The sequence below is a fragment of the Pezoporus wallicus genome, unplaced genomic scaffold (assembly GCF_028554395.1).
Source record: "Pezoporus wallicus isolate ANWC-B61680 ecotype Strahan unplaced genomic scaffold, APGP_CSIRO_Pwel_v1 contig_7553, whole genome shotgun sequence".
Taxonomy (NCBI): domain Eukaryota; kingdom Metazoa; phylum Chordata; class Aves; order Psittaciformes; family Psittacidae; genus Pezoporus; species Pezoporus wallicus.
In genome coordinates this window covers 1,328,611-1,354,981 of record NW_026635101.1, presented here as the reverse complement: position 1 = coordinate 1,354,981, position 26,371 = coordinate 1,328,611, and positions in this window count along the sequence as shown.

Sequence of the window (26,371 nt, the reverse complement as noted above, 5' to 3'; positions counted from 1 at the left end):
GTTACCTGAAGAGGGGTTTAGTTCACTTAAAAAAAAGATACAACCACAGAGATCTTTCTAAACCCAATAAAGCTGTAAGAGAAGGGAAAAACCTAGAGGGAAATAACAGGAGTAGATTAAACCTTGAAGGAAGACCGACTCTGAATTTCACATAAACTGCAATGTACAAATATGTGTACTTCGGGCTTTTCTGGTCTTGCAGTTTACCCCAGATGAGATATGCTGTAAGATCTAACTTCAGTGAACATTATATTAAATCAAAGAGTTATGATACCCACTTCGAATGATATGAGTATCATATCTTGCTGCCACAAATGCTACCCAAGTTTAATAATCAGTAGACTGTAGAGAATTCTTGCTTCTCTAAATTCTAACAGGTATGTAATTGCATCATCTCTATAGGCATTTGAAGACCTGCTTTCATTTTAAACAATGTAAATCCCCAAAACATTATTATAACCTTATTATCTACCCTGCCTGTTTGTTTTCCATCACTTTCAGCACTGCAAGCTTCCCATTAATTTGAGCACAGGAGTGATAGCTTTTGAATGGGGATAAACACCCTTATGGTATTCTTCATGAAAATGGTATCCCCAATTGTACTTTGCCTGCACGTAATGAACTTCTTAATGATAATCATCTATTACTAATACAGAACTTTCCACTTGAATGAAACTTTATGAATATTAAGTGATAGAAATTCCCTACGTGAAAGAGTTGACTATTTCAAATAAGAAAGACAACATTACTTTCTTAAAACCCAAAGAAGAAAAAGAAGAATCAGCTGGAAGAGCTGCAGTTCAACCAATTCAGAATTAATATTTCCCAGTCATGCTGTTTCCAGTATCTGTGGTTCTGAACATCAAAGGGGAAAAATATTCTAAAATCCCACTGGTAATCCCTAATGTGAAACTTCTGATGAAGCAATAGTCAAGAATTCACAGAATTTATATTTTGACCATATTCAGGTATTTTTCATTGTTTACTGCAGTAATAGTCCCATTGATTTCACTGGAAATTCTCAGTGGAGCAATCTGAAGCTATTGTACTATTCACACAATATCAGAAGCTCTTTTGTAATTATTCTCAATCCAGACGCATTTGCAAACAGAACTTCAGCTGAATGTAGAAAGGATTTTAAGTATTCTCTTGAGAGAGTGCAAAAATAGTTTTCTCTTGCAGGTGTCAGAACTATTTGTCCTTTGGACTGCTTGCTGCTCCAGATTGTAGGTGACCAGTCCACAACACATCATCAGGATATCATATTATCACAAAAGGCAGGAGAAGAGAGAAAGCAGAGGAGGTGAGAGTGATTATCTTTGTCAAAGGCAGCAGTGAAATCAAGAAGAATAAGCTAGAGGCATGCACCTTAAATTGATCAAGGAGTAGCTCATTAGGAGCCTTGCTTCGTGCTGCTTCTGAGATAGGGAAAGGGCAGAAGGCAGAAAGGAAAGATTTGAGGAGAGAGATGTAGGGTAAGTCTGTGCAGCAGAGGGGTTTTGGAGATGAAAGGAAAAAAATAACCTCAGACTCAGGTGGGAGCTAGGGGAGTGTTGTTAATTTAAGACACCACAAGAGCAGCACACAGTTCCAAGCTGAAAGGTAAGAGCCTCCAAAACAGGCAGGGGAGGAGGAAATTGAAAGGATGGGTGATACCCTCCCCCCCCCAGAGTACGATTCAAGTGGAGCATCCAATTCTGACACTGTGGTGAGCAGTGGCAGATGGGACAAGACAGGAGAGGAAGAATGGTTCAAAGATGATTCTGTGCACTTCAAAAGAGAAAAGAGACCTGGGGTGGGAGGAAAGGCTAGCAATCTCCCTCTCATTAGACACCCGTGCCCATTGCAGGGGGGCTGGATTAGATGACCTTTGAAGGTCCCTTCCAACCCACACTATTCTGTGGTTCTATGATTTGTTTGGAGTTTTTTTAGTATCCTAATGTGTAGTTGTGCTGCCCTGGAAGGATGATAATCCAGAAAAGGATTTGGAAAGGCTTCTCTGAATGCATTGCCTGTTGGCTGACTGGAAGGGTCTTGTTCCCTACACCAGTTAGCAAATAATCAAGAAAATCTAATCAACACATGCTAACAGCTTTGAGATTCTGCAACAATGCAAACCCCAACAAACCGCAATTCCAGTGAAATACACTGCAATAGGTGCATTAATACCAAAACCAACAAAAGAGCATAAAAACCTGGCACTGAAGACATAACTGGCTGAATATTCCAGCTGTTTATAATACAAAGTCATTCTGTTGGCTCCCTTGTTTCAGGAAAGTGAGCCCTATTAGCAATGGTCCCATTAGAGAAGTCCCTACTGTGACAGGGAACCCAAAGTGACCGCCTTTCATTGCAAATCAGCGCATGTTGAATATTTCCCAAAGCCCAGATCCTGTTCATGAATAAGGTCAGATTTTACTGTTTAATGACAATTTTCTCTCTCTTGGAACAAGCTGCAAAAATATGTCTCCTGATCCTGTATTCCTCCCTAGGAGGAAGAGTTTTCTCACTGAGATTTAGGAATTTTGTCAAGTTTGAAAGAAATGCAGATTGAAAACACAAAAGCCAAACAGCTTCATGACTTCACAGTAGTAAAACCGATTCAGAAATAGGAGACCTTTGCTCGTATCATAAAATAAATGTCCTACAACGCACAACCAGAACTAATTCCAAATCTGACATTAACAAGTAACCGCCTTTATTTGCAACAATGCTTTACTCTAGAGATTACTGTGACAAAGTCTTCATCTATTGTCTTGTACTTAAAAAAAAATATTTGGATTAGGGTCTTCTAATCACAGAATCATAGAACGGTTAGGGTTGGAAAGGACCTTAAGATCATCTAGTTCCAACCCCCACCTCACACTAAACCATGCCACCATCAATATCATAGAACCATAGAATCAACCACGTTAGAAAAGATCTTTAAGCTCATCAAGTCCAACTGTTCCCCCAGCTCTGTCAAGTCCACCACTTACTGCTTTTAATGAAAATGGAATGAAGAGACATGGGAACTCATTTAAATAACATCTCAGGTATTAAGGATTCACGTAAGGCTCATACAGTGACACCTGTGTTGCAGGCAAAGTTTTGCAGAAGCAGCTGAAACAGTGAAGTCTGGGGCTTTCAAAGGCATCTAAGATGGTGCTTGGACCCTTTACTGCTGAGAAAGATTAAACGGCAGCGTTGACTAGAAGTCCCAGGAGTCCTGTGCAGCCTGGGGAGCACCAGTCCCTCCTTCTGAGCCTCACAGTGATTACTGTGTGCATCCAAGTGATGCCTACAAGGGTGTACAAGAAATCTGGAGAGGGGCTTTTGACAAGGGCCTGTAAGGACAGGACAAGGGGGAATGGCTTTAACCTGACAGAGGGGAGATTGAGATGAGACATTAGGAAAAAATTCTTCCCTGTGAGGGTGCTGAGGCCCTGGCACAGGGTGCCCAGAGAAGCTGTGGCTGCCCCATCCCTGGCAGTGTTGAAGGCCAGGCTGGATGGGGCCTGAAGCAACCTGGTCTGGGAAGTGGAAGGTGTCCCTGCCTGTGGCAGGGGTTGGAACTGGATGAGCTTAAGGTCCCTTCCAACCCAAACCAGTCAGAGCTACATGCCTCCTGTTAAAGCACATCTATCAGTACCACCACAGCAAATTTTTCTCATCAGGTAACTATCAGCACTCAAACAACCTTTAGTCAAAACGGAAACAAATAACCTGTTAAGACAAAAATAATTTTAACACTTATTTCTAGACTGTCATTACCACTTCATGGCAGATAGGAAACACAATGAGCTTGCAGCTGAGATACTGCCACTTGTCAAAACAAGGTCATATGAAAACCTTCATTTTATCATTGCTCCTTTGGAAGCATTAACAAAGCCTGAAACACTGGACTTTTATTTTTGGATTAATGTTTTTCCTTCTGTTCATTACACACCCACAAAGACCAGCAGAAAATGGGTGATGTGAGTGACTGAAATGTTTCAAGGGACCAGGAAACAACATCCTCTACAAAATATTAACATGTGATCACAGACAGACATAGAAACATAGAAGCAACCAGGTGGGAAAAGCCCTTCAAGATCATCCAGTCCAAACGTTCCCCAGCACTGCCAAGGCCACCACTAACCCATGGCACTGAGGGCCTTGTCTGTGAACACTTCCAGGGACGGTGATTCCAGCACTGCCCTGGGCAGCCTGTTCCAATGCCTGACTACCATATTCAATGCATTTTATTTGACAGGACAGAAGTGGTGACAACAGCCAAATTCCAAAGTTGAAACTACTTCCAGGAAATTTGGAACTAAAGCAGCGCATATAGAATGTCATCCCACAAACGCTGATGCTATATGGTACCACGGACTGAGTACTTCATGCCAATTTAGCTGGAAGGCGGACTGAATGCACAAGATGATAAAGCAACAGTGACATGAATGTTAACACCGTGTCACAACAGAGGTACCTCGGCATAATGTGTCAAACTGAGGCATGTCTCCTTGGGAAAATAGAGTGTTATAATTTTATATGAATATATTTATATAATTTGAGATATCTCTGCATATATTTATACACACTGGCATACACACAAATTGCCTTTATATGCATGCACACTGCTGAGTAAATACACCATATCTGCGAGCACAACATATGATCTCAATCAAGCACTTCAAAGAGCCCAGAGGGATGTGACCATCATTGGGAACTCAATGAAGTCACATGCTTTTCTTTTAGCATCCCTTTGAAAACACAGACCATGGGCATGTTATGTAAGGAATTCAAATCCATCTAAAAAATGGATTTAAAAAAGAAAAAGACATCTAAAAAGCTTGCTTTTGCCATCAACACTGCAGCTTTTCAGCAGAAGGTGTCAGAGAGACTGCTTCCATGCACTGGTGGCGGGGTGCTCTCCTCCCCAGGGCTCAGCCAGCCTGGGTACCAGTGGGCTCCTAGCCTCCTGGTCACACCTACCCCCATCAGGGCTCTGTCACAGCTATTTTCTTTCTGTGTCCCCTCCAGCTCTCAATACTCTTCTCTCTAAATTTGTGACTCTACAATTGCCAAGATTAGATTTAAAGGATATTTAACAGGCTTTTTGTTGAAAGTGTGACTATCACTTGTTTTTATAGTTTAATCCATCAACAGATCCTTGTTTCTGCCTTCTCATTTTATAGCGAGCTTCTTTCTGGGGTAAAGAGATCACAGCTCGAGCAATGAGTTTTGTAAGAACATTCCAAAACAGCATTAGAAGGGGGAAAAAAAAATAAAAATCAAAGCACCCCTGTGTTTCTTTATGCATGTTTCATTAGCACTAGTTCTCTGAAGCTCACAAAGCTTTCCACATGAAAACAAAAGATTTTCTTACTGAAATCATTATCAGAGCTTGTTCTTCAGGCTGGGAAATGGGATACATACATGACTTAGCAAATCACTGTCCCATACAGCTCACTTTATGTACTATGGAACTGCCCCCAACTGGGGCCTTTTTTTCTGAGTTGCAGCCTGGAAGCTAAATTAGCAAAGGATATTTAAACTTTAAAGATGGTCCTAGGTGACTTATGCAGACTTATGAAATGGTCTAACGGAGTTAAGATATCTTATTTCCCCTGGCATTCAACATTTTTAGGCACTCTCCTCTCCTTATTAGATGCCACAATTTGATTTATCCTTCCATTATAATTTCTTCTGAATACCAAAGGAAAACACTTTCTTCCAGTAATTCTGCTAATTCTGTTGTCTCAAATATGTTGCACATATTCATTAAAAAAAGAAGTACATAAGCAGTTTTGTCATACAATTACCTATTCATGTAAGATACGCCTTTGCCCTTTTCAGGTACCTCATCCTTAAACAGAAATAAATAGAAAAGACTGGGGAAAAAAAACCTAAACAGCTTGTTCCCCTCTAAAATGGCAATCCCTGGGAAAACAGGAAGTAACAGACATCCTTGTTTATTTTTACAAAGCAATAAAGACTCTGAGCTCTGCTCCTCATTGAACTGGCTGCTTACAAACTCCAGCTATACATAAATCCATCATCATCTTCTGCATCCATGCTACAGACTTTTCCTACCACCTCTGGGAAATGCACCTTCTTCCCCAACCCCTAAACCAGATTTCTACAAGGCAGCTGTAAGCTGTTTATGCTTGGTTAAAATCTTGTCGTCCTTGAGAAGGCAGAAAACACAAGGATTGCCATAGCTGATCAGCTCAGTGATCCATCTCACCCCCTATCTCACCTCCAGCCCTTGCCAGTACCTAAAGGGCGCATAATGAAGCTGTCTTTAAAATAGGGCTTGCTATCACTGTGCAGTGTGCCCAATACACTATTACCAAGGAAGCAAACAGGTTCTTCATCTTATTCAGATTACAGACAGCAGAAGATACAGCCATTACTTAGAAGCTGCAGAATTGAATGAGTTAAGAAACTGGTTGGCAAAACATCTGATTGAATGAAGGAGTGCAGGTCCTTGGCTGTACTGAGATCAACTGAGTTGCACACTGTCAAAACTTGGAAGCTTCAAAAGTGATTCTTCTTTTTCTTGAGCAGTTTTTAAACACAGACAACCATCTAATAAACTAATGATATTTTCGGGTAAGTTCTTGAGTAGATGGTCAGCTCTGACTGATTTAGCATCAGGAAGATCAAGAAAATAGTTTAGAAGCAGACAGAAACATGTAGGGAGGAGTTCACGTAAGAAGGCTGCAGCAGGATGCTAAGATCTCTTTTTTTATAGAAAAATGTTCTCAAATTACACCAATGTTTTTTACTGAACACCCATTTTGCAACACAAGTAGGGCATCAGGTAGACACATTCAGACTTCATGCATGGCTTGACTATGAAGATTAAATTGTCACTCTGTGAGAATAGTTTTTGAAGAAAACATAGCAAAAATATGCACATATTTAAAAGCTGTTTATACTCTGACATGTGGCGTGGATTTAAGCTTTCAGAAAGGAAGAATTTGCCCAGAGCATGCATTTCTTGAGCCGTAGAAGACATATTAAATAACTCAAAGATTATATAATTCCAAGAGCCCCCAGATCTTCCTAACCCTCCCGAGTCACCCTTGAGGCTGCAACATGCACGTGTTAAATGAGGCCAAAGCAGCATGAGAAGCTGGAACCCTGACCCTGCCTTTCCTCTTCTCCAGTCTCAGCCCCATGAAAAGGTAAAGAAAGGGAAGATATTTGAGGATTAGAGCTGGAGCGTCCTCCTGCTCACCTCTAGCTGTTGAAGAGTCTCTAGACCCCTGACAGAGATGAAATATGGACAGAGAACAAGGTATTGCACCCAGGCCTCTCCTATCAGGATGAGAGGATGTAAATACAGCTCAAACCTATCCACTCAGCAATCATTATTAAAACTTACATACTGAAAATAACATTTATTTAAATATAAAACCATGTATGTAAATACAGATATATTGATGAAAGCTGGTGAAGATATTTTCAGAAGGGATGCTACAATGAACAGCGATTGTTTCCATGAGCGAGTTACCATTCGTGGCTGGCTAGGAGCTACGCTCCCACATCTCTCTCTATATGACAGAATGATGGAATCAACCATGTTGGAGAACGCCTTCAAGATCATCCAGTCCAATCGTTCCCCAGCACTGCCAAGGGCACCACAAACACATGGCACTGAGGGCATCGTCTACATGGGTTGTGAACGCTTCCAGGGATGGTGACTCCACCACTGCCCTGGGCAGCCTGTTCCAATGCCTGACTGCCCTTTGGGGAAGGAATTGTTCCTAATCTCCAGTCTAAACCTCCCCTGGTGCAGCTTGAGGCTGTTTCATCTTGTCCTATCACTTGTTGCTTGGGAGAAGAGAATGATACAGCCACAGCAGCCCAGACAAGGGCCCACGATGCATGGTCACAGCAACTCTGCTGCACCCCAGGTACCTCTGGTCCCTTCATTAAACTTGCTATGGGGAGTCTGCTGCACACTTTGTGTGTACAGACCACACAGTTGAGTGGTAAAACCACTACCACAGTTCAAGTCACTAGTCAAAAAGAGAACCTATGAACACATCCACCTTACACCGCAAAGCCTTCTGCCACTAAAGCTGCAACTTGAGATGCTGAACTCACTGAGTAATATGTCTGGGCTCTTTATTATTGTTACCTGTTGGCTCCCATAGGTTAATAAAAAACCACAATGCTTACTGTGCTAAATCACATAACCATAAATGATTCCATGATGAAATAAATAATGATCTCAGCAAAACTAGTGCAAAACAGATCAGAACTGAGCCAAACATCTTTTGGTGGTTTTGCTGTAGGCAGAGCAATCAAATAAGCCAAGTGGCAAATTTTAGGCCCAAATATTAAGTAAGGTCAATCCTCAGCTGCAGTAGCCTTTGGTTGTATGGTTCAATTCCAATCTTAATGTGAACTGGGTTTGCAGCTTTTCTTTCTTCCCCTGAATTATGTGCTGTGACTCATCTATGAAGGTGCTTTAAAGCCTTTAGACATGATTTGAGGTGAGTTCCTGAAAAGGCAGGAAAGGCTGCTGTAATCCCTTGGGAGTTATTTATGTCTTTCAGGAATGAACTAAGACAGTGAGTGTGTATACATATCTGCATATATGTGTGTGTGTACATATATATATGCAAGCCCTCATTCCTGAAGGGAGGAAGTGGTTTCAAGGATAACCTATAATTTTCTTAATTGTTAACTGAATGGAGTTCTACAGAAACAGCTGCATTTCTCTGTTAGATCAAGTGGTAGAAATCTAAAAAATAAATGAATGCTTGCAGCCAAAGTTTTTAAAATCTGTGCAATTTCAGACACCTTACAGTGGAAGACGAGTTTCTTTTTCTTTGTAACTCCAATATTCTTTCAACGACTCAGACTGAGCACCCCAAAACCAGAAGGATTTAAGACCTGTAACTACTTTCAAGATGGTCTTAATAAATGACACAAACATTTTATTTTGCCTGGGTACCATATCTGCTTCCAGTACTTGCAGTTTTGATGCCACTTTACTATTTTAAGAAAGTGTTAAAGGTAACTAATGTAGCTGGTGGAAGAGATGCTGTCCACTCTGCAAATACACTTCTTGAAGACGGAAAGGGAGCTCACGTGGATCCATACTGACAACAGATTATTCATTTTCCTCTTCAAAAAAGATTTTAGTGTACGTATTGCCCCCTTCCACACACTACAGATACTTCTTTTCACAGAACAGCAACCTCCATCAGGAAGAAATAGGAGTGTCTTTAGGAGACTCTCTGAGGGAGCTATGTATCCCCAAACTAATACAGACCTAACAATTTAAAGATTAAAAATGTACAGCATCTTGAACAGAAGCAAGCAGCAGATGGGAAACCATTATGAATCATAAGGGCAGCTAACCATTGCAACTGCCAGAAGGAGGTAAGCAACCATAACAACAACCCAATTTGTTTTGTGTATATCAAGCCTCAAAAGTAAGCTGAGTAAAAGAAAACTGGACAAATCTGATTGAGTTAAAGAGTTCCAGGAGTATATGTCAAAGAGAATCTACATCCTGTAGGAAGACTCTCAATTTTTGAAGGGAGACATTAATTTCCTGTTAATTTCCTAGCCTGCTCTTTTCAAACTGGTTTTCATAATCCAGAGGGCACAGCAAATCAACAGAAATAACAGAAAACCAAAAATTATATCATAATAATAATAGTAATAACAGAAACAAGAAGAACTGATAATGGAAAAAACTCAAATCCATTGGCAAAAATACAGTGAAAAGTCAATTCAACAAGCAGTTGACCAAAATAAACTTTTCTTGTATGGACAGCTTGTTTCCTATGTATGGCCTAACATCGTTAAAAACCCCACCAAAAATCCTGTGCATTTCTCAATTGTCAGATCAGCTTTAGCTAGAAGAGCTTGAAGGTTTCTTTACTGAGTTTGCCTACAAAATGTTTCAAATGTTTGACTTCGGAAAGCACCACTTCTTTTCTTTTTCCATTTCCCCCCTTCTCCCCCTCCGCCAATTTATTTCTTTATTTTAAAGATGCTGTGAAGTCACAGAGTCATAAAATCACGAAACGGTTTAGGTTAGAAGGGACCTTAGTTCCAACCCCCTGCCACAGGCAGGGACACCTTGCACTAGACCGGGTTGCTCCAAGCCCTGTGCAACCTGGCCTTGAACACTGTCAGAGATGGGGCAGCCACAGCTCCTTTGGGCACCCTGTGCCAGGGCCTCAGCACCCTCACAGGGAAGAATTTCTTCCTACTGTCTCATCTCAATCTCCCCCCTGTCACTTTAAAGTCATTCCCCCTTGTTCAAAGCCCCTCTCCAGATTTCTTGTTGACCCCTCTAGGCACTGGAATCTGCTCTAAGGTCTCCAGGGAGCCTTCTTCTCCAGCCTGAACCGGCCCCGCTCTCTCAGCCTGTCTCCAGAGCAGAGCTGCTCCAGCCCTCACAACATCTCTGTGGTCCCCTCTGGACTCACTCCAAGAGCTCCACATCCCTCTTGTGTTGTTGCCCCGAGAGCTGGATGCAGGGCTGCAGGCAGGGTCGCACCAGAGTACAGCCCAGGACACGGCTGGTTTCTGGGCTCAACTGCACTCTGCTGGATCACAGGAAGCTTCCCATCAACCAATACCCTGAGTCCTTCTCCTCAGGGCTGCTCCATCCAGTCTTCCCCAGCCTGTATTTGTGCTTCTGACTGCCCTGACCTGGGGGCAGGACCTTGCACTTTGCCTTGCTGAACTTCACAAGGTTCGCATGGGCCTGTCTCTCAAGCCTGTCAAGCCCCTTTTCTAATTTAGTTACTTGATGTCCTGGACATGACTATGACCAAGGGTTTGTAGCTGTCTTCTGTTCAGATTCTCGCAGAGGGCTTGAACTATTTTCAAGATTACTGAATAATGATAATTTATTTTATTATAACCCATGAAAAGGAATTCTGCCCTGACTTACCTTCCATTATAGACTATTGAATCAATGGAAAAATAGTGTGCCTAAATTGGGAAAGAGCATGATACTAAGATTCTATTACATCTATCATTCTAAATTTAGTATAAAGGAGAAAGAATAGATTCTCACCTATTTGTTCTTGGAGACAACTGAAATCTGTTTCTCATAATAGCTTCTTCCATACAGAGAAGCAGTACAGCACAAGAGACGTCTTCTGGGAGTTTAACCCATCTTGCAGTCCACAGCCTGGATTATTTGTTGTGATTTAATATGATGTATTCTGTACCTAATAAACCATTTAATTCAAATAATTATTACATTATTCAACTAAAATTGGAGTGATGATAATATGTGGATTCCTCTACTGAACTCATTCCTTCTGTAACAGTTTCACAGAGCAATGTCATTTGAAGTAATCACTTTTTAGTGTAATAGCTCAGTAAGCATAAATTATTAAAAGCTACATTAAATGAATTAAAGTGACATAAAACAATCTGCACTGAAAGGGGAGGGTATTATTTTCACGGAGGAAAAGGCAGGAACACTGTCTCATTCAAGAAGCTAGTGGGATGGAGAGTACAAGATTCAAGCTCATGTCTACGTGGCAACCAGACAAGAGAATACAAGATTTGGAAGTAAATCTTCCAGAAAAATAGTGTTTGCATAAAATACATCCAGAAGTGCGATCCACATCCAATCTGTCCCCTCTCCCCTGAGAAGGGAACCTATCTAGAGGAAGAATGCCCTCAGGCAAGCATGCTGCCTCCTGGAGTAGAGGAGAACTCTTTGGTCTCAAATCAGGCTTTTGAAGTAGAAGTTGCAAGGCTGAGGCACAAAGTCACAGGTTTTTAAACCAGAAGAGACCATCAGTATGATCTAACACTCCGCAAAACAGAGGCAGAGCATATTACCGACTGCTGAAAAGTTTTGCCTTTCCTTGGTAAGGAAATAACCTTTCTGACACGACAGCGGGTGTCTGGCTAGTAAAGACAAAAATTTGCTTTCCCTGGCAACTAACTGCTCTTCACAGCTGTTATAGAAATAGAGACCTGGGCATTTACTTGACACTGGTCCAACATCTGTGCGGTCATCTGACACATCAACATTTAGAAACATGATTACAGGCTTTACAGAGAAAGCAAGCCTATGAATATTTTTCAGGCATCCTTCGGAGGCTGGCTCCCATAAAAAAACACAGTCTGAAACCAAGCAAGCAAACAAAAAATCCATCTTTAAAACCCTACCTCTATGAATCCATCCATCCTATCACCAGCCCTCTTATTCTGCTTGGAATTAGAATTACTTATTAAATATCAAGCCCCAAGTGTCACACTGGAAGAGGGGGTTCATAAGTGGAAAAGCAAAACATTAGCAAAATACAAATTAACAGCATGGTGTTATAGGAGAAGAGAAATATGCTCATTCTGGGTGCTGGCCAACAGAGGTTAATCTTATTACACCAAAGAAGAATTTGCCTTATGACAGCCTTGGGAAAGCATCTTTTTACAGGTGAAAGGAAAAAATGTGTGTAGAAAAAGCTCTTTGCAATTCTCATTCTCTGACATCACCCACCCCGTCCCCAATTTAATTTTTCTATTGCCTACTAGTAAAGGCACCCAAAAGTTCACTTTGGTTCAGTTGAGTGGAAGAGGAGAGTTCAGAGATTCCAGGTTGTTAAAACTCACCCATCATTTGTTGCGCCTGACGCTTACAGGCAGGAAAATCTCAATAGCCATTGAATGGTATGACATGTTGATCACCTCATTTGTAGGTGAGTACTTGAAGCTTTCTTGGATCAAAGCATCTTTAAGCCTCTTTAAAGCAATAAAAATGTCTGCTAATTCCTCAGTTTAGTATAAAGGTTGTGTTGGAATGCCAAATTAGTGCTGGAAAGTAAATGAATGCTTGTATGAACTGGGTTGACACAAAACCTAGACTGTAACAGTTTGCAAAAAGAGATGCTCACCTAAGAGCACCTCTTTCTTTCCCACAAAGAAAACAGCACATGACAATTCGGACTGCTTTAAATACCATTAAACATAAGAGGAAGTGATGAAGTGACAGGGAAGCATCAGAAAGGGGCTTCAGCTCTGGGTATACATCTCATTTAATGCTACCACATTGTGTCAAACAGGTTAGTATGTGTGCCGGGATTTACTCTCAAAAAGGCCATCATTTTAATGTCTTTGAAAAGTTATTTTTTTAGATATCAAAACGACCTTTTAAAAGACAGGAAGGAAGCTTTGTCTGGTAAATGAGATAAACACATTCAACTTAGATGATGCTATGTCATAGCTTTGTTCTGCTACTTATTTACTGGATAATTCTGAGAAAGTCACTCTAGTATTTTTATGTCTCATTTCCTCAGACAAAATTATAGTAGGAGTACTGGAAAAATAAATGCCTCCAGCCAATTTTTCCAACTCAGATCTGTCCACCACTGCCTGCAATCTGACAGTGTTGCAGGTGCTGTTTCCTGCCTGTGGGACGATGACATAAGCATGATGTATCGAAAAGTCACGCAACTAAGTAATTGAGCATTTTACTTTGATGATGTGGCTTATGTTGAGGAAGGAGGAGAGGCCATCTGAATTCATTTAGTTGTTTCTTTATTCCTGTTGCTTAAGAGAAGTATCGTTTGATTATCTGACTACTGGTTATCAATTTCAGCATCAATACAGAAGAGGCGTAGCCATTAATGTTATGGTGGTAATTCAGGACCACTTGGGGTGGGCAACTTACCCATGTTTCTCTTCAGTATTCAAATAAACAGACAGTCATGTCTGTAGCATGTATCTTTACAGGTAAAGCATTTCCATACACCTGCCTATGGTACACATTTAATTTACTGAATGTTTGCTCTTATTTCCAGGTATAAATTCATATGGTATCAATAATCATACAAATTGATAATATCAACAGCAGGTTCCAAGTAACAGCATGTGGAATATCCAAGTACGTCTTTTCCATCTTGCAGGCAAAATAAATATATTATGAAGACACCCAAAAGATTCAGATAAAAGCACATCATTTTTGCTGACAAAATGTTTACTATTTTTCCTTTTAAACAGATGTAAATTTAAAATTACATTTGCTATAATGATAAGAAGGTAAGACCGGGGCTTTGAGAACTTTTTCTCCATTATGGGAAGATATTCTTACAGATTAAATCTGCTGTTGACAAAGACAGAAGCTGACCTAAGAAGGACTGATGCCTGGTGGGAAAATTGCATGTACCCATAGATGAGAGACCTGTCAACATAGCTTACATTGATAAGGTCAGACAGATTTCATAGCTGGTTCTGTTTCGTGGGTTTTGTTATGGTTTTGTTTCAGGTTTTTTAATCATCTTTGCATTTGGGAAGCCATTCTGATCATAACGAGCAATTTTTGGAAACAATCAAATTTAAAGAGGCATTTTGTCTCTAAGACTAACCAACGTAGCGCATTTACAGTAATGTGGACAACAGTCCCTGCAGCATCTTCGTAACAAACCAGCATAACCATAAGGCATGCATTGTGAATGATACTAATCACAGGGAAGAGCAAAAACAGGTATTCAAAAAAGCCTTTTTATCTACCCACATCACAAATTGCTATTGCTTTCTCCTGGGAACTTCTGGAAAAACACTGCTTAGGCTCCTAGCAAGTATTATTCAAAATTACTACTCTTAAACCAAAAATATCTGGAAGGATTTATCCTGCTGGGCATTATGCAGATGAAACAGGCTCTTTCCCCTCTTTTCTTTCCCTCTCTCTTGCAAAAATCTGCTATCCTCATTGTGGCCAGAAGGGATAGTAATACCCCCTAAAAATACTTTATGACCAATTCCTGTGGAACAAGAATGACCCCTCAAAATGCCAGATGTTTAACTTGCATGGCTTCCAGTCGAAAATGCACTCCTACATAGTCAGAAAGCATGTGGGAAGCCTGACTGTATTATACAGCTATCCCCGAGAAAGCAAATGAGATAAATGCAGCCTGGCATAGATCTGGTTAGGCAAGTGAGCATGACATTGTGTCAGTAACCTCTTTCTGTCATCACTTAAAAATGAGAACTATTATATTGTCATCATAGAAGTAGGTTTAGCATCCCAATATTTTTTTGCCTTATACTGTGGAACTGAGTAAACCAAACTGCCCTTTCACATAAAAATGCATATAACTACCTCTAGAGAAAGTGCAAACCCTATTGGTAAAATGCACACAGCTCTGAAAACATCCCCAAAGCAGAGCATCAGCATCACTAACCAACCTCCAGGAACAGAATGAGCTAGCGAATCTGTAAAAATGAAGAGCACATGCTCTGGAAAGCATTTGAAAAGAATGAATGCAGTCACCAGCAGAGAGACAAAAATGCCTTAATTTGCATGCTGTGGTACTCTCTGATCTGTAAATAAGAGCAATTAAATCAGAATACTGCTACTGGCTGAATATTCTTTTTCAGACAAAGGCTTGTGATTCCATTGGGCCCACAAGAGCCTGGGTATTGGGCTACATTCCTATTTGCTTGCATGATTGTCGAGATCTCTGCTTACCCTGCAGAATACACAATTATCGAGGGGGTTCCTGCTCAGGCATGAGAAATAGGGGCTGTTGACTCTGAGGCCATCAAAATACAAGGAATCCTGATATTTTGTATTTCAGCAGAAATGTTTCCTAGATAAGCAGACAGATTGCCTCCATGAGGATCCAGTGGTTCTCTGGAGACAGCCTCACTAGTCTCAAGAGTGAAAGAGAAGTAGAAAAGCACAAGATTTGTTATCCTCACAGGAGAGGGGAAACATAAAATATGAATTCACAGACCTCAAAGGTCTTAAAGAGGCAAATGGATGACTCAAATCTTTTGTACACAGAGACTACACAAAACTAATGGCTATATGTGATGCTCACAAAACTTACAGTTTTTAAAAGCATTGCCCAGCATGACCAACAACTTTTCCAAGTCCAAACTTGCTTCTAAGCTGTCCTTAAAGGCTGGCAGGACAAGGGCTGATTCCTTTTTTCATATGTACATGGTTCCCCAGTCATTTCTCAACTCTCCTGCGTCTCAGGCCAAAAGAATTGCCACAAGGCTGTTTCAGATTCCTTCTGAAGGGCTGGTCATACCTGAAGAAAAGATTTCTTTATAGGTCTTCCTGTTTCATCCTAGAAGGACAGAGTTTCTTTGTTTTTATTTAGCCATTTGTACCAGCCACACTACTTCAAACAGATTCAGATTCTGATTTCCTGCTACCATTTGACTATTGCAACATCTGCTCCCTTGTCCCTGTTTCTTGCCTTTCTTAGAACCGTAAGTTCCGATTTTATTTCAGTCAAATACAAAGACAGGAGAAGTAAAACCATTTCTTCTGAAACATTTCTATGCACTTTCAAAAAATAGATTTACATAGATCTCAGAAAGCCTGTATTTGCTGTAAGCTTCATCTGGAATACTCACACATTCCATCTTTACATTACATTTTCATGCATATATATGGAATGACATAAATATGGATAGACACAAAATAGTAAACTCCTTATGTTTTATTTTCTCCACTCTTCCTTTAATGAAGGAAGTGCTTTTCCACACTGGGATTAGAAGAAGCTGACTTTTGAGTATAAACTCTCATCGTGCCAGAGTTTATATCATACCTTCCAGCCTGAAGATAGAGAAATGCACCCAAAACCACCCTGTAAAATGAACATTCGGGACCTTCTTCCATACTGTTTTTTGTTAGCATATTTCTGCTGCTCCTTGTCCTTAATCGTCAACAATCATTACATATACTCTCCCTCAGTTTCTTCCCCAAAGGCCTCATGTTCTTCTCACAGACCTACTTTCCCTGTGATCACATTTTCATGTGCCATGCCACAGTTAGAAATATTACTCTCAATGAGTCTCATTTTTATTCCTTGGCTGCTACTTTTACATCACAACTTCAGTAGAAGGCAGACAGGCAACCTCTGATTTCATTTTTGGTCATCTTATCATTATCAACACTTTTCTCTCTTTCCCTCAATCTCCAGAATACATCCTTTGATGAGCTCTGTTACTGAATTACCTCTAAATAAATTGCTATGTTTCACTATAATTGGCAAGGAAAGATAGCTTACACAGAAAACAACTGCTTTTAAAAATCATAATTCAGTGTATATAGCGTTTATTAACAGCAGGCTTCTTCTTGCCCTTCCTTTTACTTTCAGGTTGTCACCCTTCTATCACATAAGGTTACATCTGTACTGAAAATTCTTAAATGAAACTCTATAAGCACCCACAGTCAACAGCAACAACAATCAAGACCTGTCTCTCGGCAGCTGAGGACTGACATTGCAACTAAAGAGAGAGATTAAGTTTGTTGAAGCCTATTACTAACACCAGGAAATTTTCCCTGAAACAATGAACCTTGAAAAATTAATCACAATGTGGAGTTTTCAAAGGTATTAAGGGAGTGATGTCTGTCTCTCCCTTGCCTCTCTCATGTGTATCTTTAACAGCCTCTCACTGAAGTGTTAAATTCTGAGTGCTTTGACAGCAAAAGTGCGCCTATCTACCACAGGTATCTGGGCCCTGAGCGACAGTCCAGAGGTGATCCAAGGTATTATACTGGAGTACATTAAAATTTGTGTATTTGCTACATCTAAAAAGCTGCAGAACTACTTTATTTCTCAGCCTGCTTCCATCCTCTCCACTCAGTGAAGCCCTGTACCAAAACCAATACAATGAGCTCATTCATTCACATCTGCATGGAGTAAGGTAAAATGTATTTCTATAAGCACACAATCCAGACCTTTTTCTTTTTATGGAGTAAAATAGCTTGAAATGTTCCTCACCAAGTCCTGAAAATGACATAATTTGATATCCAAGACATTTCATGCTTGGATATCTATTCTGAAGCAGATGGTAAGTCTTGGAAGAAGATGAAGAAGTAGGATTCGGCCACAGCTAAATGTTCTGGAAAATGGATGTAGATTAGAATGCAAAAAGTACAAGACACTGGGGAGACTGATGTATCAATCCTACCTATTTTAAAGTGAACTCAAATGAGAGCTAGACAAACATAAGGCTATAACTTCATGGTCACAAAGAAGGGGTAATTTCAAAGGCCATAGAGGTTTTTTCTCATTTTTCAGTGCATGGGAATCAACCCCTGCTTAGACAGCATAGTACTGCTAATGTTTCCAACACAGTAATTAGCAGAGTGAGAGCTCCAAAGAAGTCTCTTTGAGTCTAGTATCTGCTGAAAACTGAATTGTTGGAAGCTTGTTTAGGTGTCAGCACCAAGAAGATAGTCTGGTGTTACCCTGAAATTGTTAAGGAAAGCTCAGATTTCTCCACCCGGAGCTATTCCAAGTACCTTACTCAACATTCTCCCTAATGACTATAGAAAACCTTGAGAATTCTAATTAAATTCCTGATAATCAATACAGAGATTTTGAGTACCATAAAGAAAGAAATGATGAGCTTGAACCTGCAGTCTCAGAAAAGGAATGAGATTCAATCAGGAAAACGCACATTTCCGCATAATAAGTAATAAATAGAATTACTCCTACATGCTGGAAGCTTATAGGTGGCAACTACAGAGAGGAAAATGTGGAGGTGCTACTAGCTGACTACAGAGAGGGTGTACCATGCACCTTGCAGGTCTGAAGTCCTGTTACTCTATTCATAACAAATTCTTAAGTCCTTGTACACAATCTTCAATAGATGTCTGCTGAGGAAAAAACAATACTCCAGATCCATAAAATACTAATATCCTTGTGAAGTATATCATTAGAAGGAGGTAGTCATTATCTCCCAAAGCGTTATTTTTACACTGCCATTGGCAATTAGTGCGCTGTCCTAAAATGTCTTATTTCCTAGTAGGTACAGACAAGGTCGCTGCTCATTGTTTCATGAGAATAATATCTGCAATACGAGTATCTGCACAAGCTTCAAGGTAAAGATGATAATAAGCTTAAGAAATAAAAAGTTGCCATTCTACCTGATTTCACAGATCTTCAAGACATTTTAATCTGCTAGAAAAATGTTTTCTATAAAGCATATAAAATTTTTCCTGTCTTATGGTCATAGACTCCCTAATAAATATCATTATTTTGTTACCGAGGCTATTTCAGAACAATCACATATCCTTTATGGAACTTTATTCTAACCATTCTGTTTTTAAAATTGAGGTACAAATGTGTGACAAGCTAGAAAAGTCTGAACCTGGAAAGCCAACTGCTTTTAAGTCAAACTGATAAGGAAATGAGCTGGAAAGCATGCTTTATAAAACAATATATTGATTAGCATTTAACAACCTGTCTTAACCCTAAGAAAATTATGTTGGTAGTTGTTTTAAGACATCAGAAAAATACTTTGAGTATCAATAATGGGTGCTAAGATTTCCCAGTAAAACAGGAAGGCAGTGTAAATATAGATTTGAGGTGCAAAGCAAGAATTCTGGTCCTTTCTCAGGTGAGCACCTTCACTAAGGAGTACACCTGTGTGTAAGTTCTGACTTGAAAAGGAATGGGATCTGGGAAGGGTGAATGATCAGGGCTGGAGCAGCTCTGATCTGGTGACAGACTGAGAGAGCTGGGCTTGCTTAGCCTGAAGGAGAGAAGGCTCCAGGGAGATCTTAGAGCAGCTTCCAGTGCCTAAAGGGGCCAACAAGAAATCTGGAGAGGGGCTCTTGACCAAGGGCCTGCAGGGACAGGACAAGGGGGAATGGCTTTAACCTGACAGAGGGGAGATTGAGATGAGACATTAGGCAGAAATTCTTCCCTGTGAGGGTGCTTAGGCCCTGGCACAGGGTGCCCAGAGAAGCTGTGGCTGCCCCACCCCTGACAGTGTTCAAGGCCAGGCTGGACGGGGCTTGGAGCAACCTGGTCTAGTAGAACACGTCCTAGGTCCCCCATGGCAGGGGGTTGAAACTGAATGAGCTTTAAGGTCCCTTCCAACCCAAACCAGCCTGTGCTTCTCTGATTAACCCTGTGCCGTGAATGCAACCACACAACTTGGGCACAGGCTTGGGCCTTTACTTTTTTTCTAAAAAAAAAAAAAAAAATCTCTGGGAATGCTAACAGGACCTCATAATTATTTACACCCTATAATTACTTCAAACAATCTCCTAATGGCACCATCAGGCAAAAAGAAAAGGGCTTTTGTTGGCAGACACTGTTAAAGAAGGCAGATTTTCCTTCCTTACAAGGGAAGAGGATGTGTACTGATTCACACTGATGCATTCTTGGTCCAACATGAAGATGATGCAATACTAAACTAAACAAAATAATTTGATGTGGTTTCATTTCATGGAAGAAGCTGATTTAGTTTTTAAGGCTTCACTTGGTAGGTAAACATGTAGAAGATATTTTATTAAGACAGGGTATAAGAGGTATTACTGGTAGCAGAGCAGTGCTCCTATTGGACTTGACTGTACCCTTACTGCCATTAAGTCAACATCAGATCATTTATGGAGAAGAGAAAATTTAAGTAATGATTTTCTGTTTCCTACCACAAGAAGGATTTATGAACTAATTTCAAATGATGAGTATTCAGTCTCTCGCTGTTTCTACTGGAATATTTTAATGATTCAGCTAGACCTCAAGAAAACCTGCCTGAGCCTGCTAAAACTGCTTGCCATTTTCCAACAGATCTTCTTCAAGTGAACGTTCATTCCAAATGAAATTGATTTTGAATTAATTTTGAATTAATTAACTTTGAATTAATTAATTTTCCGCATTCCTCTTTCTTGACCTCGTGCTGGCTTTCGACACTGTTGGCTGCTCTCTCCTCAAAGACACACCCTTCGAAGCTTTTTCAGTCATAGAATCATAGGATCATAGAATAGTTAGGGTTGGAAAGGACCTTAAGATCACCCAGTTCCAGCCCCCCTGCCATGGGCAGGGACACCTCACACTAAACCATATCACCCAAGGCCTCGTCCAACCTGGTCTTGAACCCTGCCAGGGATGGAGCATTCACAACGTCCCTGTCCTCATCTTCCGATTCATCTCCCGACTGTCCCTCTGCTCCTTTTTTTGGTCTCTTCTTTGATGGATCAGTTTTCTGTTTTCAGTCGGATTCTTCATGCAGTGCAGCACAGACATTGTCAATCTTGCTTTAAACAAGATGACTTTCCTAACTCAGTCTTGCGTACAGCAGAGAGCTCTGCTCAGGCTATTTTCTTCCTCTTCTCCCACTTCATGTTTTCGCATTTGCCATACTTTGGGGTTTTGATTTAGAAATTTCTCGTTAAAGCTTTATCCTTCTCCTTGGCAATACTAGCCAACACCTCTAAACCGCTTCCATAGTTTTTGTAAACCTCAAGGCTCCCTTCTACAAGCTGTCCACAAACCAGGTGCTTAAGAGGAGGAGCAAATGAGAATGAACCATCCATAAATCATTAACAATGCTGCTGTATTTTTTTTCTTTATTTTTCTCTCAACCTGGTTTTCTATCAATTCTAATTACTACCTGTGTGAAACAGTGGGGGACTGTTCGCATTACAAGTGGAAAGCACTTAGTGAAGGGGAGTATAAGCATCAAATCAACATTCCTGCTATGTTTTATACAGGCTCTTTCTGCAACAGGATTGCTTCCTCCCTCCTTGCCAAGGAAGGTTAGGCACATTTTTTACTGTCAGCTTAAACCCACATTTAAGGTTATTGGAAACAAAGCCTCAGGCTTCAGTCTTGCAGCTTGAGACCAATTCCATCTATATTAATGAGCTCTATAATTGTCTTGCATAACATAGCTTTCAAACCTGTAAACCTTTTAAAATTACTTAAATCTCCTTTTAAACTTCCAGAAATACTTCATGGATTCTGCTTGTCCTTACCAGAGAAGACTTCTTGCTAAAAGTGTTTAAGCTGCATTTCTCACTTAACAAAATAGTTTAAAGAAATCAAATCTTTGCATCCATCTAACTTTTGGTTTATTATGCAATTCTACTCCTCAACAAAATAACCTTAGATGTAAACATGACACATTTTTACCCATCACTTTCTCACTCTTACAAGCAGGCTCTGAGTCATGCCTGTGTTATTTCAGGCATTAGCTTTTCATTACAGCATATGCCAGAGTCTGCAGCGATGTAAGAATGAGCACGGTCCAAGACTGCATGATAGTCAGAGCTCAGGCCACTCACTTCGCAGCAGAACACTTTGGCTCAGACATCACATACATGTTAATCAGAATGCCACATGTAAAACAGGGCAATTACACACCATGATCACTTTAGCTGGCCCCAAAATCAAAACCCTTTGTAGCTCATCTCACCTTTAAAATGCAGAAGCTAAATGGTTCATCAAGATGCTTATGTAGTATGGTTGAGAGCCTTTTCTTTAACCAAAAAATACCCATGCACCACTGAGCATTCAAAGAATTTTCCCTGGATTTACTACACTCATTATCTTAAACAGAGTGTTTCATCTCAACTCACAAATTAGAGTGACTTAAAAGAAGCTTGATCCTGTATTAAGAAGCCAGTAGCTCAGATCCCTATTTCCTTCTCACTTTCTGTAGTTTCCTTCAACAGCTCTGGCTCAAATCTAACAAAAAAATCACTAAAACAAAAAAACAGCCTGTCTGCAGAAAACCAAACCTACTGACCTTGACATTTCCTGAATTGTTACCTGACAGTTTTTATTTCCTAGCAAAAGCAGGGAAGTGCCAAGTCCCATTCCTCGCTATACTGGTGAAAATGGAGAGAAATTCAGCGGATTTCAGAAGAAAATCCATGGAACTACATTGACTAAGAAGCAATTCTTTTGAAATCTTGCAGAAAAGTTTATTCCCAGGGAACTCCAGTCATCCACATGACACAAGATGGTGAGAAAACCTTGCAAATTGGTATAGGGCCACCTGAGAGGTCAGTTCCTGTTTCTAGAATTACGCTCACACAAATGGCAGTATTCACCAGACTTCCCACTTTGAGAAGTTAAAGAGGATCTCAGCTTAGTTCTGTTGTGATGGATTCTAACACAGAGGTCATGGCTTCATGTTTTATCTTTGACTGCTTATTCCTTTAGTTTTGTCTGTTCATGTGTGTACAGGACAGGTACATGCAGCACATGGTATTAAAAAGAGTATTTTCCTTGACTCGCCTGTTAATCAAGAGATACTGAAATGCTTAACCTATAAAAGCCAGTAGCAAGAGAAATAACAAAACAACTCGGGCAATGAGAGCACTTTAGAATTATCACTGAGCATGAAGCATCCTCCTCAAATCTTTCAAAGTCATGTTCAACTCTGCCTGTAGTACACAGCTGAAACTGTCTGGTGATGACAGGAGGATTGCTGTAAGAGGTTATGAACCTTTACACCTAAATGAGTTAATATCCTTCAAAGTCTCTTCTCACAACTGCTTCATAAAACTCAAGAGTTCAGGAACAGTGAACCGAAAGTTGGTCCTCAAAGTTGAGAAACACACAGGTAAGTTTTAATTAAATCAACACATTTAATGATACCTACTCAAGGTCAAAATCTGTCTCGAAGCGAAGCCACGTCTCCTTTCATTTCTGTAACCTGGAGGACTCAATTCTCCATCTTGCACCATCCATTTTTCTGTGCTTAAAGTGAGAAAATGTCAGAAGTGTTTTGCAGGCGCAAAGGGCTTTAAGAAATGCCTCAAATAAGGAATCGCACTGAGAGAAGGGATATCAAAGGAGCATTTTTGGTACACGATACGGGAAAAGCATTGTTCCCTTGACTATGGCATTCCAAAGAAACTCAAGTTGTACATTATCACTTACAGTCCATTTGCACACTACAGTGCTGTCTAAAGCTGATGGTAGCTCCATGAGATTAAAATGCAAGTTTCATTGTTTTCTATACAAAACTCCTTAAAGTCTTTGATGGAAGACACTGCTCCTAAGAAGTGAAACAAAAGCCCTACTAAAAGGCTGTATTTTTAGATTCGCCTCTTTACAGTGGGGCAAAGGATTTTTCAGAATGTCCATTTTACCTCTAACCTTTTTTTTTCCAAGAAGACATCAAACAATTATTCACAGCCCCTAGGCTCATGCATGTTCTTAGTATTGAGGCAATACTTAAGAAGTGCTCTACCACCCTGCCATCACATTTTGGTCCTGTTTTCTACCCCAGGATCAGCATCCCTACCCCACTGGGGGGAGGGTGGGGTGTCTGAAGATGCTGTGCCACCTGTCCTATGTACACTCTTACTGCTCTGCCAAACATAGTCCAGTTCATCCTCCATCCACTAAGAAATGGCCAGTGTTTCAATGGTCAGTTCTGGGCCCCTCACAACAAAAGAGATATTGATTTGCTGGAGTGGGTCCAGAGAAGGGCAATGGAGCTAGTAAAGGGCCTGGAGCACAAGTGTGATGGGGAATGGCTGAGGGTCCTGGTGGGGAGGTTAGTCTGGAGAAGAGAAGGCTCAGGGGGGACCTTATTGCTCTCTACAACTGCCTGAAAGGAGGATGGAGGCAGGAGGGGGCTGGGCTCTGCTCCCAAGGAACAAGGGATGGGACAAGAGAAAATGTCCTCAAGCTGCACCAGGGGAAGTTTAGACAGGAGATGAGGAACAATTCCTTCCCCAAAGGGCAGTCAGGCATTGGAACAGGCTGCCCAGGGCAGTGCTGGAATCACCGTCCCTGGAAGTGCTCACAAACCATGTAGGTAAGGCCCTCAGTGCCATGGGTTAGTGGTGGCCTTGGCAGTACTGGGGAATGGTTGGACTGGATGATTTTAAAAGCCTTTTCCAAACTTGCTGATTCTATGACTTTTACTTGAGCAATATCCTCCAAGCAGGAAGGACTGAGATTTATTTTAGCACTCATTTTTTGGTTAGTTTTCCCAGCTCTGAGAGGTTGGCTTTTCTCTTGACATGGAAGCTTTCCAATAATGCTAATATCAAAATCCTTTTTGGAGAGCAAAGAAAGCATGTTCAACTCTCCCTGCCCCAGCCATCCCTGAGACAGTCTCACCAAACAGACACTGAAATCTCACTAATTTCCTGGCATCCATAGGTAAATGAAGACATTGTTTCATGTATCCATTGATTTTGAGAATGTTTTTACTACCTTCACATACAAGGCACCTGTGCTGGGAGCTATTACTCTTGCTCAGAATCCAAAAACCCACCTCTGCCTTGGACTCACTGGTCACAGCTATTGGCTCAGGTCACGGCAGGGCTGACCTGTGTGGGCTGGGGAGAAATGTTTTCCTCCTTGTAGAAGCATGGGCTAAGAAACAAGTCTAAATATATGATGGAAGTAGGAGGCAGGAGTAAGAGAGAGAGAAAGGCTTCCTGAGGACAGATCTTACTGGAGTAGCAAGGCTGGTATTTCAGAATAGGGAAAATCTCTGATGGCTGTTTCTCTTGTATTCTGGAAAACAGGACTTATTTACAAAACAAACACACTGAGATTGCACCAAAAATATCGTGTGCTCGTGTTACCGATTCCTCCACCTACGCAGACTGTTCTTGCAGGGTCTTTAATTTTGACGAGCTGCTCAGGTTACTGGAGTAGTGTTAGTAAATTCAGCTCCTGTTGGTATTTACAGGCTGCCTTCAACTTTATCAGATAGTGATATCGGGATCAGTTAATTAATGTTTTCCTCAATACCACAAAAGAGATTTCCTGGGCTTATAAAAACAAGGCTACAAAGCACTGTTTTCTGAAGTCTTTGTCAAGCCTCTATCACTGCATTTGCAAATCGGCACAGGTCTGCATAGATACTTCAGTACTTTCTTGTTCAGGAAGCTCAGTATTTCAGCAGGACACAGACAGAGATTAAATAGCATGCTTTAGGGAATAAAATCTGCTATTCTTGAAAGCAGAGATGCTATATTGAATGTAAGCAAATCAGATGTGACCTGCAGAGGGTGCCATGGCAAGCTGTGTATGTAAAGAGAAAATAATAATCAGGTGTGTTCTTTAACACTGAGTGAAAACATTCATTCCATCTGAAAGGTATGATTAAATTCATAGAGGGGGTTGTGGGGTTTTTGTTGGGTTTTGGTTTTTTTTTTTCCTTCTTGAACTGCTTTGGTCTCTTTCTTTACTAAATCTGGATATTCAGGGTGGAAAAAAAGAAAAGAGCACGTTATAAATAAAGAACTGAAGTTAGGAGAGCTGATAAAATATGAATACCATTCCAAGGAGCTTAATGTGTCATAGCTGCATAATAGAAAAGGGAGTGAAGTGCGTATGTGCCCCTGCTGCTTAACAGCATGTTTGAAAGAGGCTGCAAAGGCAGCACAAGTGGAAAATTCCCTTGTTGGCTGCTCTCCAAGGCATCTATTCAGCTTATGAAAAATATGATGTTTTATTTGATATCAAGAGCATGGAGTGGGCTTTTTGTGGGTTTTCTACAGAGAAACAACTGGAGAGCAGAGTGGTACACAGGCACCCTGGGTCGTCTGCCCTTCCCTCTCCCCCCTCCCATCCAGTCCTTTATTATTTTTAAACCTCTCATCAAATCTGTAAAATCCTGTCTTCATACAGCATAGTCAATCGTGTATGTGAGGGATAACGTAAAA